Source organism: Mustela lutreola, chromosome 4 (genome assembly GCF_030435805.1).
Source record: "Mustela lutreola isolate mMusLut2 chromosome 4, mMusLut2.pri, whole genome shotgun sequence".
Lineage (NCBI taxonomy): Eukaryota > Metazoa > Chordata > Mammalia > Carnivora > Mustelidae > Mustela > Mustela lutreola.
In genome coordinates, this window is record NC_081293.1 from 161,869,342 (window position 1) to 161,884,826 (window position 15,485).

Below are 15,485 nucleotides of genomic sequence, written 5' to 3' on the forward strand. Positions count from 1 at the left end.
TACTCGGCAAAAACCTTCCCTTTTCAAAATATAAGCAAGGGTTTCCCAGCACTGCACAAAGGACAAGACATCCTCACAGCCCTGTGGGGTCACTTATGAGCCAAGGATGCATAAAGACTGGAAAGACACGACATTCATGAAGTGTACCAGCCTTTCACCACTTAAAGAGGGAGGGGCAAGTATACTCGGCATAAAATTCTGGCTCTGACTTGCGGTCTGTGAGTGTGTTCTCTCTCTGAGGCAGCCACCTGGATGTTGTGGCAGCCATATTTGTGCTTAACGCTTCTACACCATAAGTAAAGAAGAGAAGCACAGAGCTCATGCTTTGGGAACAAAAGTGGTATGTCTTCCTTCACTAGAAAGGAGTGCAGGAATTTCCTTATAAGAACTTCCTAAAGTCTCATAAACTCTTCAGTGCAAAATATCAACTTTTCATCCAAAGATTCTTTGAATCCCTCAACTGGAAATTCTCAGCTGTTAACACCAACCTTGGACAGGGATACCATGATCCATACATGCTTTGAAAGACCAGGTGAAATCAAACTTCCAATTCTCAGTAAATTCTGATGTGACTCTCTGTGATGGTCTTTTGACTAGGCTGCCATTCCCAATTATTCAATCAAACATTCTTCTAGGTGTTACTGTATAGGTATTTGCAGGTGTGATTAAAGTTGATAATCAGTTAGCTTTAAGTAAGGGAGATAATCCCCAGATATGTTGGGTAAGCCTGATTCCATAGATTGAAAGGCCTTAAATTCTACCAGGGGACAGCAGATTTAGCCTTTACCTGGGAGTTCCAACCTACTCTACGGATTTCAGATTTGCTTTGCCCGCCTCCCGTCAAGCAAGCCAATTCCTTGCAGTCAGCCTCTTAGCACATATCTCCCACTGGTTTTGCATCTCTCGTTGAACCCTGACCAATACCTGACCTGCACCTGCCCAGACAGTGCCAAAGCTTTGCATGGCAGTCATTTCCTTTACCGCAGTGAACAATACACTGACCAGCTTTGTCTCCTCGGGTTATGCTGGTGGCCCCTGGGAAGCAGCTTTGAACTGGGCCAATCCAGAAGCATTCAACCAGCTCGGGCTCACTTTCCCAGGCTGGGCAAGGAACACCACCACTAAAGAACATATAAGAGCATATGGGGAAGAAAAGAAAATAACGGGCCAACTCCTTCCCCCGCCAGTGGAGAGGGGTGTTCTGCAAAAGTGAAGAATGCATTCATCAAGTCCCAGGCCAAGAAACTGCTCCCTGCCCCTCTTTGGGAAATCAGTCTTCAATCTTCCATTTTTCACATGATCTTTGGTTCCTCTCCTCTAGGAGCACCACAAGTGCACATTAAAATGCTGGTTGCTGGGGCTCTCACCCCCAACGAGCGCCACTGACTCAGGGGCCTGGGATGCTGCATTTTCGATGGGATTCCCAATAACTCGGATGCACGATACAGTGTGGAATAGTCCTGGTCTCGTTCAGAAGACTACCCAGCACATTTCAAATAATGTTCTGAATTTCAAGGATATAAAGTCTGAGGCAAACAAGACTAACGCCAGCTCCGCAAAAGTGAAGAGGAGAAAACCAGCAGCAAGAACATTTCTGCAGGGAGATACCCCAAGTGCCCAACAGCGTATGAGGAGAAGTGACCAAGGGGAAGCCCCCTGAAGCCCCGCTGTCCTGTTTACTCATGCCCAGCAGTTCCAGGCGGGACTAGCCCCTGACATTCACAGTCGTCTCGATGGGATGTCTTTGTGTCTCTTCACAGAGCTAGCTCAGCGACTCGGCCTCTGTGTGGGCTGGATAATAAGATCCTGCTGAAAAATGTCACTGTTCTCCTATTTTTCCCTCTGAGATTTGTTTTTCCTCGGTATGCCAACTTTCTCTCGAGCCAGACAAATTACAAATTATTCCCTGGTCAAAAATACAAGTGGTACCCCTGTTTCTGTTACTCAGCAAGGCAAAGAGAAGGTCAGAGGGGGGAGGGCGCTTACGGCCCCACAAATGCAGACTCCTGGAGCACAGGCAGCTCCAGGGTCTTCTGGCTGGCTCTGTCTCTCCTCCTCTCTCTGTCTTTGTCTCCCTCTCTTTCTCTCTCCAGATGTGACGGGGTCTTCACCTTGGATATATTGTTACTGAACAACGCTGTTCTTCACATCCACTGCTCAATCATCACAAATACTGATTTTGCATGTAAACCTGACCCCTTTTGTCCTTTGTGTGTCCATTTGAGTGATCTTCAAATCTTCAGGCTGAAGGAAGTAACAGAGGACAGTACATGATATCCTGGTTGCTAGGTTACAGAGCAATGCCTCCAGACAGAGGACTACCGGTCTAACATTTGAGGAGGGATGTCAGAAATACCCTCAAATAAAATATGAACCTCTGAAACGAGGAAAAAGGGACTGAGGCAGGGGCGTGAGGGAGCGGGATAAGCAAGAAAGGGTGCCCACCTGGTCTAAATGCATATTTCCTGTAATTAACATGCTGGCCTTTCCCAGGTTTGCTTACCATCAGGGACCTGTCTCCACTGCCCGAAACAGCTTGAGCAGGTCATCTCCACCCATTAATTGAAAGATTTGGATTTGACTTCTTGCTCTATTTTCCTGCCCCTCATTAGATTCTATTCTCAATTGCTTTTCTTCCGTCACTTTCCTTTTCCCAGCATCCGGACATCTTGTACACAATTCCCAAAATGGAGAGAAGGAAGAACGAGGCATGTGTTAAGAAAGATATCTACTAGCTCCGTTTTTGTGGTGTGTAAACACAGACCATGGAGGTGGACAGCCTGTCGCACAGGAACTGGTTTGCTCTCTTTCCATTGGTAATGAGACCCAGGTAAAAGGAGTGGAAAGCAGTGGGTTGTCACCGAGCAGGCCCAGGGAGTCAACTAGGATGTAGTGAGCCCCATGGGAAGAACATGGGAAGAACGCCTGTCCCCCTTAGCATTTTAATCAACCACTTGTAGAAGACAGAGATGAAGAACAGTGTGTTTTTCTAAAGAACATGCTGTCTTATCTTAAAGGAACATACACTATTAGATGTTCACTGTTCCGGAAAACCAGGCAGCCTTTCAGTAAGCAGGGAAGCTGCCTGCTTCCTTGGTCATATTCACGTAGCAGGAATGAGCACACACCTCTCGTCACCTGGTGTCCAGGCCCAGGGACCAAAAGCTTGAGGTTGAATCCAATCCATATCCAGGTCCCTCTGACACCCTAAGATCAGAACTGATTGAGTCCAGTTTGTGAAGAAGGAATGGGAGAACATTATTCAGAGGTGAGTCTCAGTCTCAGAATTGAAGGGAAAAGACAGTTCCCTTAAGCCCAGAACCTGAGGGGGACAGTTTTAGCAATCTGGACAGGGGCATCAGCACCAGCAAGGGCACAGTGTGAGCATCAGGGGATGCGGACATGTATTCGTAAAATCTCTCTCACTGCATTGTTGCCCTGGGAGAACCAGAGGGTGTGAGCATCCTGGACCGACAGGGGTCTGGGAGCCGGGAGAGCACAGTGGACCACAAGGAAGGAAGCCCAGGTGGGGCCTGAGCCAGTGAACTTCCCATGTGACCCTGGGCAAGTCAATTGGCTTCAATTTCCTCATCCACAGAATGGAGGCAAGGGGCCCTGCGCCAAAGGTCAAGCCTCTTCTCTTCTCTTTCATTCTCAGTACAACACACAAAGAGGAAACATTTCAGGCTTTTGAGCAAAATGTCTCATCACGATGAAGGGGATGTCTCGGAGAAATCAATCTGTCAGCAGCAGTGAATTGGAGGAAGGTGGCTGAGGTGAGGCCTCCCGTCACCAAGTCAGCCTGCGGTCTCCAGACCAGGACCACTGGCCTCAGACATCTCTAGTCTCCAAGGTAACGAGCTCCTACAAATACCCAAGATCTGAGACGCTAGTAAGTCTTAAGGGATATGACAAAAATACACGACTTTCCTCGCACACGTAACTTGAAGGAGAGGAAACATGGCCACATTTTTGGTGGGTGATTCTGTTATGCTTAACAAAAGCCTTAAAAATGTTCCAATCAAATTCTACGGATTTGTCCTATAGAAACGTCGGAGATGCAGACATCTTACAAAGGATGTCTACTGCGGTAGTGGTTATAATGGAGAAAAACACTAAGAGCAAACCCAAGTATCTCAATTAATTATTGTTTCTTATCTCAAAATCCAGCTTTCTGGGCCCCACCCTGGGCTACCTACCCAACCTGGATCCTAGCATTTCCCCTTCACCATCTGGGAGAATGTTAAGCTTCTCCAGTAGAGGGCACCGAAATGATCTTGCCTGGTCAGAGAAAGGGAGTTCTCTTTCCATCCACCATTATTATTTAATGTGGAAGCCCTCAGGCCTCTTGCCCTATTTCCACTTACAAAAGCCACTTCTAAGTAGCTCTGCCTACTTGACCTGCAGGCAACAGATGTGCTTCTACCATCCGCCACTGTCCTGCCTCCTTTCTCGCCATTGGTAGTCAGGTCCCTGTGGCAGCCAGGCTCCCTTTGAAGAGCCTTAGGGAGGGGTGCAGTTCCTTCTCTTTCTCGGACTCTCCCTTCGTCAGACTAGAGGCCACAGCTGATTTGCTGTGACTGCTTCTTCTGGACTCACTAGAGTCCTTTTTTCCCTCCCTAGCAACTAACGAGCTCAGCATCTACTAGTTACCAATTTTTAAAATAAAATTCCCAGGGCACCTGGGTGGCTCAGTGGATTAAGCCTCTGGCCTCGGCTCAGGTCATGATCCCAGGGTTCTGAGATCAAGCCCCACATGGGGGCTCTCTGCTCAGCAGGGAGCCTGCTTCCCCCTCTCTCTCTCTCTGCCTGCCTCTCTGCCTATTTGTGATCTCTCTGTCAAATAAATAAAATCTTAAAAAATAAATAAATAAAATAAATAAAATAAAATTCCCCTTTTCAAATAATGGTATGGTTTCTACATCTTGACTGGACCCTGACAGATACAATGTCTCCCAAAGGTTCTGTAACATTAAGGAAATTTTAAGTAAATATGGTTGGGCAGGCCAATGATACATAATACAGCCACAGAAGGTATAAAATAATGCTTAATAATACACGAACATGTCACATTTTATTGTGCGGTGAAAAATGCAGGTTGCAAAATACTATTGTAGCCTGAGTGTAAATCGATGGACAATAACGTCTGTGTATACATCAAAAAAAAAAAAAAAAAAAAAAAAACACCGGTGCGCATGTAGATAACTACATGAACAACACTTTTCACTTGCAACAGGTACAAAAAAGAAAGAAAGCAGGGAAAATACCAGTTCTTGTGGGTATTTGCCCAACCCCACTAATGAAGATTATCTGGTTTCTGGGGGAGAGAGAGCAACCTCCCCGGTTTTGACAGAAGGAACCAGCGCAAGCTGGAGTGAACACATGCAACAGTCCTTCCCCTGCAGTCCTGTTTTGCCATCCATTTAAGAGAGACTTGATCTCCAGCTCCTCTCCCTAGCCTTCAGTGTTAACCCACCCTCCAATCAAAAGTCACGTGCGGATGTTTAAACCTAGCTTACAGCGTTGCTGGCAAGCCTGAGCCTGTGGCCTCAGAAACCCACAATGTGCTGGAGAAGAGAAGTGCTTCTTTCTTTCCACTTACAGGAAAGAAGCTCACGCTTGCAAACCACACATTTTTAAAGGGCTGTTCTGAGGACAGCAGTGGGAAGTGCCACGGATGCTGTGACAGCTGGGAAAATGTTGACTCCATGGCTGGTTCTAGGCAAAGCCAGCACAAACAACACACTAGAGAGAGAGAGAACAAGACACACACCTCTGCATCACAGAACTGTGGAACAAAGGGGGATAGAGACACCAGGAAGGGGCGAGCCAACAAGCTTGCCGGCTGGCTTCAAGCAGAGAGTGTGGTATCACACGGAACCCCAAACATAACCTGATCTAGTGTGACCCACCTACACACTGGCCTCCGAAGAACCTGATTTGAGGCATGGCTTTGCCATGAACAGCTTTGTCACCCAGGCACTTGGCACTGAACCTGGCACATAGCAGGTGCTCAGGGAAATTCACTCAATGAATGATGTCTGCACAGGACAACATCTCTGGCCACCCTCCCTGTCACATAAAGACAGTCACCTTGATTAAATGGTACTGGTGTGGAGATTAAATTAGATAGTGCTAATAAAGCCTCTGTCTTGCACACAATATAGACACAACACATCATTCATACGTAAGAGGCATCTTGAGAACTAGGCACTGAAAATATGCAAAATTCACCCGACAAAGGAAGAGGAAGAGAATCCTAAGCAAAGGAAACCCAGATCAGGCCACTGTGTTCATGTCCCTTGGGACAACGCAGTGCAGGGATTCTTTCTCTTTTCTGATTTTCCCCAGGATCATGGAGGTTTTGGCAGTCTGGTGAAGCCTATGGGATCTCTTCTCTGAATAATGTCTTTAACTGCATAAAGACAATGCATAAGCTTGCAAAAAAAAAAAAAAATAGTTATACACATACTTTTAAAATTGTATCATAGTAACATACATGCTGCTTTATCAATACAGTTATCAGCAGCTCTCCGCAGAAAGAGCCAGAGAGTACATACTGTAAGCATTATGGGCCAGAAGGTCTGCAACAATGATACATAAATAAATGGGCATGGCTGTGGTCCAAAATATTTTGTGTACAGAATCAGGGGGCAGTCTACGGCCATACCACCCTGAACGCACCCGATCTCGTCTGATCTCGGAAGCTAAGCAGGGTCGGGCCTGGTTAGTACTTGGATGGGAGAATCAGGGGGCAGCCTGGATTCAGCCCACAGGCCAATTTGTTGACCCTGTATTAATGCATGAAATAACAAGATAAACGATAAGGTCTAATAACTACCATAATTTCTAATTAAGTGTAATGGTGATAAATGACATGTTGAGGTAGCTGTAATAACAGTAATAAATGGAAATATCTATTATTTCTTCTGGTAACATTGGCACAGATACTGCTTATACAGCATTTTGCCCAACTCATGATTGAAGTAGCGCAGTATTTCATATTCTCACAGAGCTGTAACTTTCCTCCTAAATAAGTTCATGGGCCCCAGGTGAAAATGGTGGTTTTCCACTGCACTTAGAGGAAAATCCAAATACCGACTATGCTTTAAAAGGCTCAGTTTTGCTGTGGCCCCAGCCAGCCTTCCCGACAATAACCAACCCACGTGCCACCCCTCAGCTCACTATCCTATTCTGTTTTGTTCCCTGTCACACATTATGCTTCTGGGCTTTCATCTTGGCTGCTCCTTTCCTGAAATGCTATCCTCTGTCTCGCTATCATCAAGTTTTGGCTCAAATGTCCCCTCATTAGAGAGACATTCCTGATGCCTCCCGACAATCTTGGCCAAGGCTCACAGAGGGACATCCGGGGTCTTGCTTGCCGAGATATCCGGATTGCCCTAGAGCAGGCATGACCCCATGATGAAGACCCACAAGCCAAACATTAGCCTTGGGGAGCACAAATCCTTACAAGAGAATTACTGCTTAGAGAGGAGATATAAGTTTTCTTCTCGGGGCTCACGATGTCAGAAAAATAAGGGCCTTAAGCTTCCAGTGCTGGAAACCAAGTCCACACACTGGTAGCTTTATTTCATTTTTGTGTGGTTACTTGCTAACTTGAACCAAGCCACGTCATGCTTCTGACCCATTCTTCAGCCTGGAACCTAGGACTGGCCTAGCAGGCTGACCTTCAGTAGCCACACCTACTGTACTCTACCCCCTTTGTCACAAGATGTCACTTACTTCCTTCATACCACTTACCCCAATCTGAAAATAAATGCCTTGCTCAGTTTGTAAAAATTTCCTGTCTGTGTCTACACACACACACACACGAGAACGTATGCAAGAGAAGAGAGGGCATCTTCACGCTTTGTCATCCTCGGGCCCTAAAACAATGCCTGGTGGGTGAAATGTGTTCAAGAAACACTTTTTAAATGAATGGAATGGGTATTTCAGTATATGTGCTGCCGAAGCGAGCACTGGAGTGGGTATTTTAATCATAATAAGGGAGGAAGAGCCAGAGCATATCCGTAAACTAAAGCTTACCGGCCACTTATGTCTTTTAAGACAGAAATACAGTCCCGTTCTTCCTCCCATAATGCAAATAAATCTTAAACCATCTTTCCTTCCTTTCTCTATTCTACAACCTTCTGTCTACAAGTAGATATTTATTGCATACCTACTATGAGGCACATGTATCATTAAGCATTGTTTTAAAGATTTATTTATTTATTTGAGAGAGAAAGCATGCCAGGGAGAGGACCAGAGGCACATGGAGAGAAAAACTCACGGAGACACCAGGATGAGCGCAAAGCCTGACACGGGGCTCAATCTCAGGACCCTGAGATCACAACCTGAGCTGCAGCTAAGAGCAGGACACTTCACTGTGCCACCCACGTGTCCCTCATTTAGCATTTTTTTTAGAAAGAGAGAATCGAGGGCTGCCTGGATGGCTCAGTTGGTTAAGCGTCCGGCTCTTGGTTTCGGCTCAGATCATGATCTCAAGGTTGTGAAATGGAGCCCCACACAGAGGAACATGCTCTCTCACACTCTCTCTATCTCTAATAAACAATCTTAATTTTTAAAAAAGAGAGAACACATATGCGCTCCTGTTCCAATATCACTCCACACGTCCACAAGGGTGTTGAGAGGAAATGAGCTCTAGCCCACCCCACTGTTCACCTGAGCTGCAGCCTCAGGCCACCCTGACCCAGGAGCAAAGTCACAAACAGCCCGGGGGGCTCTGCAACAACTGAGGCCTGCAGCTCGTAAGACTGTCCAGAACCACTTCCAGAAGTTCACCTGCCCCTTCCCTAGGAGAAAGCGCCTTGTCACGAGAAGACATGCCAGGGCTGCCCTAGGAAAGCAGGCTGCAGACTCAGCATGGGAAGGGACATACCCTGCAGCGCACACCGGAGAAAGAGAGGCTTCGGTCAGAATCCGCATTAGTCGCCCTCATGCCCTCCTCTCCTCTCCATTCTTGCACGGGGAGTGAGATCGGAATTTAAACAGAGTCTTCTCAAGGAGTGAGTAGGAATAACAGATAGAAGAGGAGGTAAGTAAATAATCAAATTTTTAAATAGTATTAACAACTCATCTGCATTTTAGCTTTTCTCTGCCTTTTTCACAGCAGCACCCACACCTCACTCAGACGCCCAGGCCTTGTCTCCGGAAGCTGTCTTGTCAGGGTGGGTGGGGGGACTCATGCTACCTTCTTCGAAAGCACCGATGACGTCATCAGCAATACTAAGACTGTGCCGATTCAGTTACGAAGGGGGTTTTCCTTAAGAGATGATCCAAAAATAACTGCTAGAGAAAGCATTTCTTTACAGACTTACTCTCCGTCATAAATGTCTCTAACCCAGACGAATTAACTAATTGCTATGAAGGGACAACTACTTGGTGAATTAAATGCCTTTTTTTTTTTTACATAGAGACTCCATAATGAGGTTTTGGATTTTTCACTATAAAAAGATCCTGTGAAACAAGATGACATACATCAGAGAAAAAGAGGCTGATTTAAAAAGCCATTTGAAGCATGGCTTTTAGCAAAAGGTAAAGATTTAAATAAAACTGAGTCAAAATCCAGGCCATACAATTAGTCATATACAATGTTCATATTCATATGAATCATACTCAATTTTACTTAACCTCTCTCTAATACTTAATTTTATTAATCTTTAAAAAAGAAAACAGGAAATACAGTGGTAAAATACATCTCAGTGGTTTTGAAGTAATTTTTTGTAGAATTAATTAAGCTCAACAGAATGACTTATAAACAGCAAATGATCAATAAATATATAAATGGCTATCAACAGTGGAAGTGCTTAAAAACACATAATTTACGATGGATACAAAATTATGAGGTGCCTAGGCATACATTTTGCTAAATGTTCACTAAAATATTTACTAAATGTAATTAAAGGAAAAAAATTACAAGACTTTAATTGAAGAATGTGAAAAAACATTCTAATCAAGATATATTATATTCAGGGAGGAGACAGAAAAATATCTTAAAGAAAGCAATTTTCCCCCAAAATGAATCCATAAATTGTTCAATGTTAATTAAAATCCTCACAGGATTTGACAAGCTGATGCTAAAGTACATATAAATGGCACAGTATGGATTAGGCAGATGATTTTGATAAAGATAAAGAAGACAGGTTCATCCAACAAGGTATCTAGTTTTGTTACCAACTTGTAAATGACCAAAGCTGTATGATAAGGAACAAAACAAAGAGCCACACAGATGCCTATGTTTGAGAAAACTTGGCTCCCAGCAGAGGTGGGAAGATGGGTAATGAATAGTCGATAAATGGTGCTAAGACAAAAAAGACAAAATTAGATCCCTACCTAATAGACACACGCACACACACACACACACATTTTCAAACTGGATTAGTGACCTATATAAAAATCAAGACTTTCTGGCTTTCGAAAGAAAACACACAAGAGACTACATTTATAGCAGATATCTAGAGAAAATGCATTTAAACAAGACATGGGAAGCCCAAGCAATAAAGGGAAAAAACGATCAATGTGATCATATTGAAATGATTTTTTAACTTTTTTTTGACAAGAGACAGCACTGAAAAGTTAACAAACAGTTATGGAGTGAATGGAGATATATAAATAAGAACTTGTGTCCGTACCCTAGAAGAACTCCTCTCCATCAATGAGAGTACAACACTCCCCACCCACGGCTGGACGTAGACCCGACAGGCAGTTTGTAAAAGGTAAAGTCTGAAGAGATAGTAACATGGGAAACAGGCTGAGCTTTCCGCAGTTAGGGAAAATTAATTAAAACCACAAGAAGCCATGTGGCACCCCCATCTGCGTGCCCAACGTTAGGCAAGACTGTGATGGCAAGCACCGGTGAGGACAAAGAGAATAGGAGCTCTACATTGGGGGTGGCAGAGGAGGGTAGAAAGCAGTTGGGCAATTCCTGAGAAGGTTGAGAATAGCCACAGCCTCTAGCCCAAGCACTTTCTAACTTCTCCTGTGGGAAACTCTGAAATGAGGTCACGTGCATACATGTACAAGGCTATTCATCACAGCGCTGTGTTCCCTACATTGGGGAAACAACTGCTTACCAACTGGGTTTTATTCACGCCATGGTTTATTATAGATAATTCTTCTCAAAATATAACTTTGGTTGAAAATCTTAAATTGGAAAATGTTACCTACAAGTAGGAGAGCAATAACTCAAATTTTACAATGCTCAACAAGTCTCTATATTCTTCATGAAAACATAAATATGTAGAAAACCTATAAAACATGCATGAGAATAACATACATCCATCTCAGGCGAATATTTACTTCTAGGGAGGGAGGAATAGAAAAAGAGACAGGAAAAACAACAGAGCTGGGCTTGGGCCAGACCACCACATTTTTTTTTTCCTTTTTTTTAAAGATAATCTGAAGCAATAGGCAAGCTATTAATATCTATTAACATCTAGATGGCTGGGAATATGGGTGTCAGTAACACCATTTCCTGGGCTTTTTTGGTGTGTTTGAAATACTGCATGATTACAAAGTTTTAAATTACCATTTAAATGAATTCTGCTAAACAACAGTATCACTAGAGCAAAACTCAGCTGTCTGAGTCCAAAGCGGTGGCTGCATTTCTCACATCTATGCATTGCTTTGTAATGAGGGAACAATTAAGGATAAACATGTATTTAAAAACAATGTGCGGACTGTAAATGAGCCTCACACAATCGTGCTCTTCTTTTCCCTGCCAACAGTTACATTCTTAAAACAACTGAAATGCAGTCTTTTTAAAAAGTGCCTATTAGTCAAGCCAGTGGTTTTCAAATAATGAAATCCTTTTGTTCTAGAAAGGGGGGGGAGGAATCCCTCAGATGATGCCTCAGAAGCTAAAATAGACAAAGAGATACTGTATTCATATTACCATGTTTTATGAGCTTAGGTTTGTAAATGTATATTTTATTCAGGTAATTGATAGGAATAAGCAGGCTTTTTTATTAACATAAAAATTCAATATCTCGTCTTGTGAATGATTATTATAAGAATGTAACAAGCTCCCACATTCAATTTACTTTGTGTTTTGTTATTGTATTCAATATGGAGAAAACCTGGATATATATGTACACTGTACTAGTTTTGACTGCTGCGTAACAAATTACCACAACTTGAGGAGCTTAAAACCACACAAATGTATCATGTTGCAGTTTCAATGGGTCAGGAATGGGGCACGTGTTAGCTAGGTCCTTTACCTGGGGTCTTCCTGGGCTGAACTCAAGGTGTTGGTTGGCTGACTCCTAATCTGCAACTCGGAGACCTCTTCCAAGTTCATTCCGGGTGCTGGCGAATTCGTTTCCTTGTAGTGGTATGACTAAGGTCCCTTCCCCCCCATATTTTAGCTAGCTGTTGACCAGGAACCGTGCTCACAATTAGAGTCTGCTCTCCGACCTTTACCCTGCAGCCGCCTCCACAACCTGACAACCCGCTCCTCAAGGCCAACAGGAGCGTATCTTTGTAATGCTTTAGCTTCTTTTAAAGGGCCCTTTGGATTAGGTCAGGTCCACGGAGATAATCGCCCTTTTGATTAAGCCAAAGTCAAATGATTAAGGACTTAATTGGATCTGCAAAGCCCCTGGAACATACAGCGTAATAGAATCGCAGAAGTGACATCCCATCCTAGTCCCAGGTCCAGACTGCACTCAGAAGAGACAGAATTATACTGGGCATGCAACATGAGGTGGTGGGTGTCTTGGGTGCCTCCTCAGATCCTGCCAACCACACACAAACATGTACCTGTCCATGGGAACTGTTTTTGAGAGCTGACCTTGAAATCTCAGAAGTCTGTCCAGATGCTTGGAAAAGATACAATGGGATACTTTTTCTTTCAAATCTATAGACCTAACACCTATCTCAACTCTCACTCATTCCTCATAAATACTCAAAGTCAGACAAAAATATTCAAAACTCACAGAAAGGTATGGAATGAAATTGGATTTTCACCTATTATAGGACCCCGGCCATGCTCCTAAGCCAATCTATCTGGCCTACCAGCATCTTCTGTGAGCCCTCACCCAGGTGCAGCAGCCTACACTTGCTTGAAGATTTTGCTCGAATGGATGGATTCATGCCTGATTTAAAGTAAAACGGTACAATCTCCCCCATCAAAAACACCTTTATAAGAGGTGTAAATATATGCACAGGGATGGAGGAAAGTAGATGCTTCCTACTGAGGTCTGTTGAAAGTCAACTCAACCTGGCACCCTAAGTTAATAGTGATTAAGCTATTATTACAGTTTATGTTGATTCTTTCACTCATGCTTAAAGAGCTCAAAACAATATTTTTAAAGGCTGTATCAACCAAATACATCTGCAAGTCCTGAACCACCTCTGAAAACCCCCGAAATGGAACTTTCTTCATGATAATATAGGAGATCTTGGTTTCAGTTCCAAACTGATACTCAGAAGCTGAGTAACCTGAAGCCCCAACACTCCCAAACACCTCTGTGAGCCCTGAGTATGTCAGTGAAATCACCCATTACAGTGGCTGGCACCTGGAGGGTCCTTAACAAATGACCAGCATAAGCAGGATGACCCAATGTCTTTGACTGATCATTAAACTTTTATTTTGTATGGAAACAGTGAAATAATTATAAGACTCAGTTTGAAGAATGGAAACCTGGGCATTGTTTTAAAAAATAAAAAGGAAGGGAAAGAAAGAGAGAAAAAGGCAAATAAAAAGCCCAAATAGAAAGAACGGATTTTAAAATAGAGTTGAGTACTTTCAGCCATGAAGGAAGTTTGACAAATAAATAGGAAATATGACTCACTGAGGGATGACCATGGGCTAGGCGCCTTGCACACTGTCTTGCCGGCCTGAAGCATTTTCACTGTCATTACAGAATGAAAAGGACAGAGCAGATTCACTGACAACATGTTAAGATGTCCACTATGTATTATGTTCAAATGCAAGTTATAAGAGAATATGTAAGTGATGATCTCACTTAATAAACACCCAAACTCAAATTTTGTTGTATGTATACTAAAATGTCAGTTTGCACTGTGTAACAGGATTATGATCATTTAAACAATTTTTACTCTTCTTGTTTTCTTCTACTATGTCTCAAAAGTGCTTACTCCATGTAAATTTTTTAAATGAACTCTGATACTTCATATCAGTTTGCTGAGAGGCAGCAAATAATGGAACATAGATTATTTATAAATGTCGTATTAAATTAGTAAAGTGGCACCTTGCTATTTTTTAATATCTAAAAATCTAAACCTAACTACAGGGCATGTGAATCTGAAGCTGCAAGAGAGAGGGCAACTGAACACAGAAGAAGAGAAAGAAAAGTAGATCAACAGAGACCAGGAAGAGACTTTTTTTTTTTTTTTTAAGATGGCTAATAGGGGCACCTTGGTGGCTTAGTCAGTTAAGCGTTTGCCTTCAGCTCAGGTCATGACCCTGGGGTCCTGGGACTGAGTCTGGCGTCCGGGCTCTCTGCTCATCTGAGAGTCTGCTTCTCCTTTTCCCTCTGCCCCTCCCCCAACCACGTGCTCTTTCTCTTTCACTAGCTTTCTCTCAACTAAATAAACAAAATCTTAAAAAAAATAAAATAAAATAAGGGGCACCTGGGTGGCTCAGTGGCTCAGAAGCCTCTGCCTTCCACTCAGGTCATGATCCAGGGGTCCTGGGATCGAGCCCTGCATCAGGCTCTCTGCTCAGCAGGGAGCCTGCTTCCCCCTCTCTCTCTGCCTGCCTCCTTGCCTACTTGTGATCTCTATCAAATAAATAAATAAAATCTTTTAAAAAATAAAATAAAATAAAAGATGGCTAATAACCTAAAGATATCACTATGGATATTACTATGGAAAGACGGAACAAAGTCACAGACAGACAAAGGGGAAAAAATCAGCAGGAAGATATGTGTCACAGGAGAAAAAAACTCAACATTAGGGAGCAGAGAAAGAATGGCGAAAGAGAAGAAATGAATTTTAAACAGTCATAACGCAAGAGGAAGCTCTCCCTTCCTATTCATCTCTTAACAAAATGGGAAATTTAAATAAGATCACAAAATGAATCATTTTTAAAGTTATTTTTGTGCTTGATAGCCAAAGTTATCTTGACCTACACCAGTCTGAGAGACCTGATAGGGCTGCAACAGTCTAACCAGATCTCTTTCAGATCTCTCTTTAGTTACAGCACCAAGTTCCAGACTGTCTTTGAAAGATGAAGAGTAGTTACCCACCAATTTACAAGTGTAGCTGATACAACAAAGCACTCTCTTTCATTTTTTAATTTGAAAGTACACATAGAGTAAAGGAAGTGAACCAATATCCCCCAAAATGGTACTCAAAAAAAGAACATGTAAATATCAAAGTGCCTAATGGATTCCCTCTAAATTCCTGTGAAAACTTCCTCTATTTACACAATCACTGCCCCCTCCACCAGCAAGAAAGAAAAGCAATAGATCGTTCCTCCGCCTGTATCCTTTATCAAT

The 15,485-nt window shown here is 43.2% G+C and overlaps 1 protein-coding gene and 1 pseudogene across 14 annotated transcripts in view; one reads left to right on the top strand and one right to left on the bottom strand.

Annotated features, from left to right (window-relative positions):
* Window positions 1-15,485, bottom strand: part of ELMO1 (engulfment and cell motility 1) — a 526,731-nt gene that overhangs the window by 371,970 nt on the left and 139,276 nt on the right. The window lies entirely within an intron of this gene.
* On the top strand, window positions 6,657-6,761 carry LOC131830829 (5S ribosomal RNA; annotated as a pseudogene).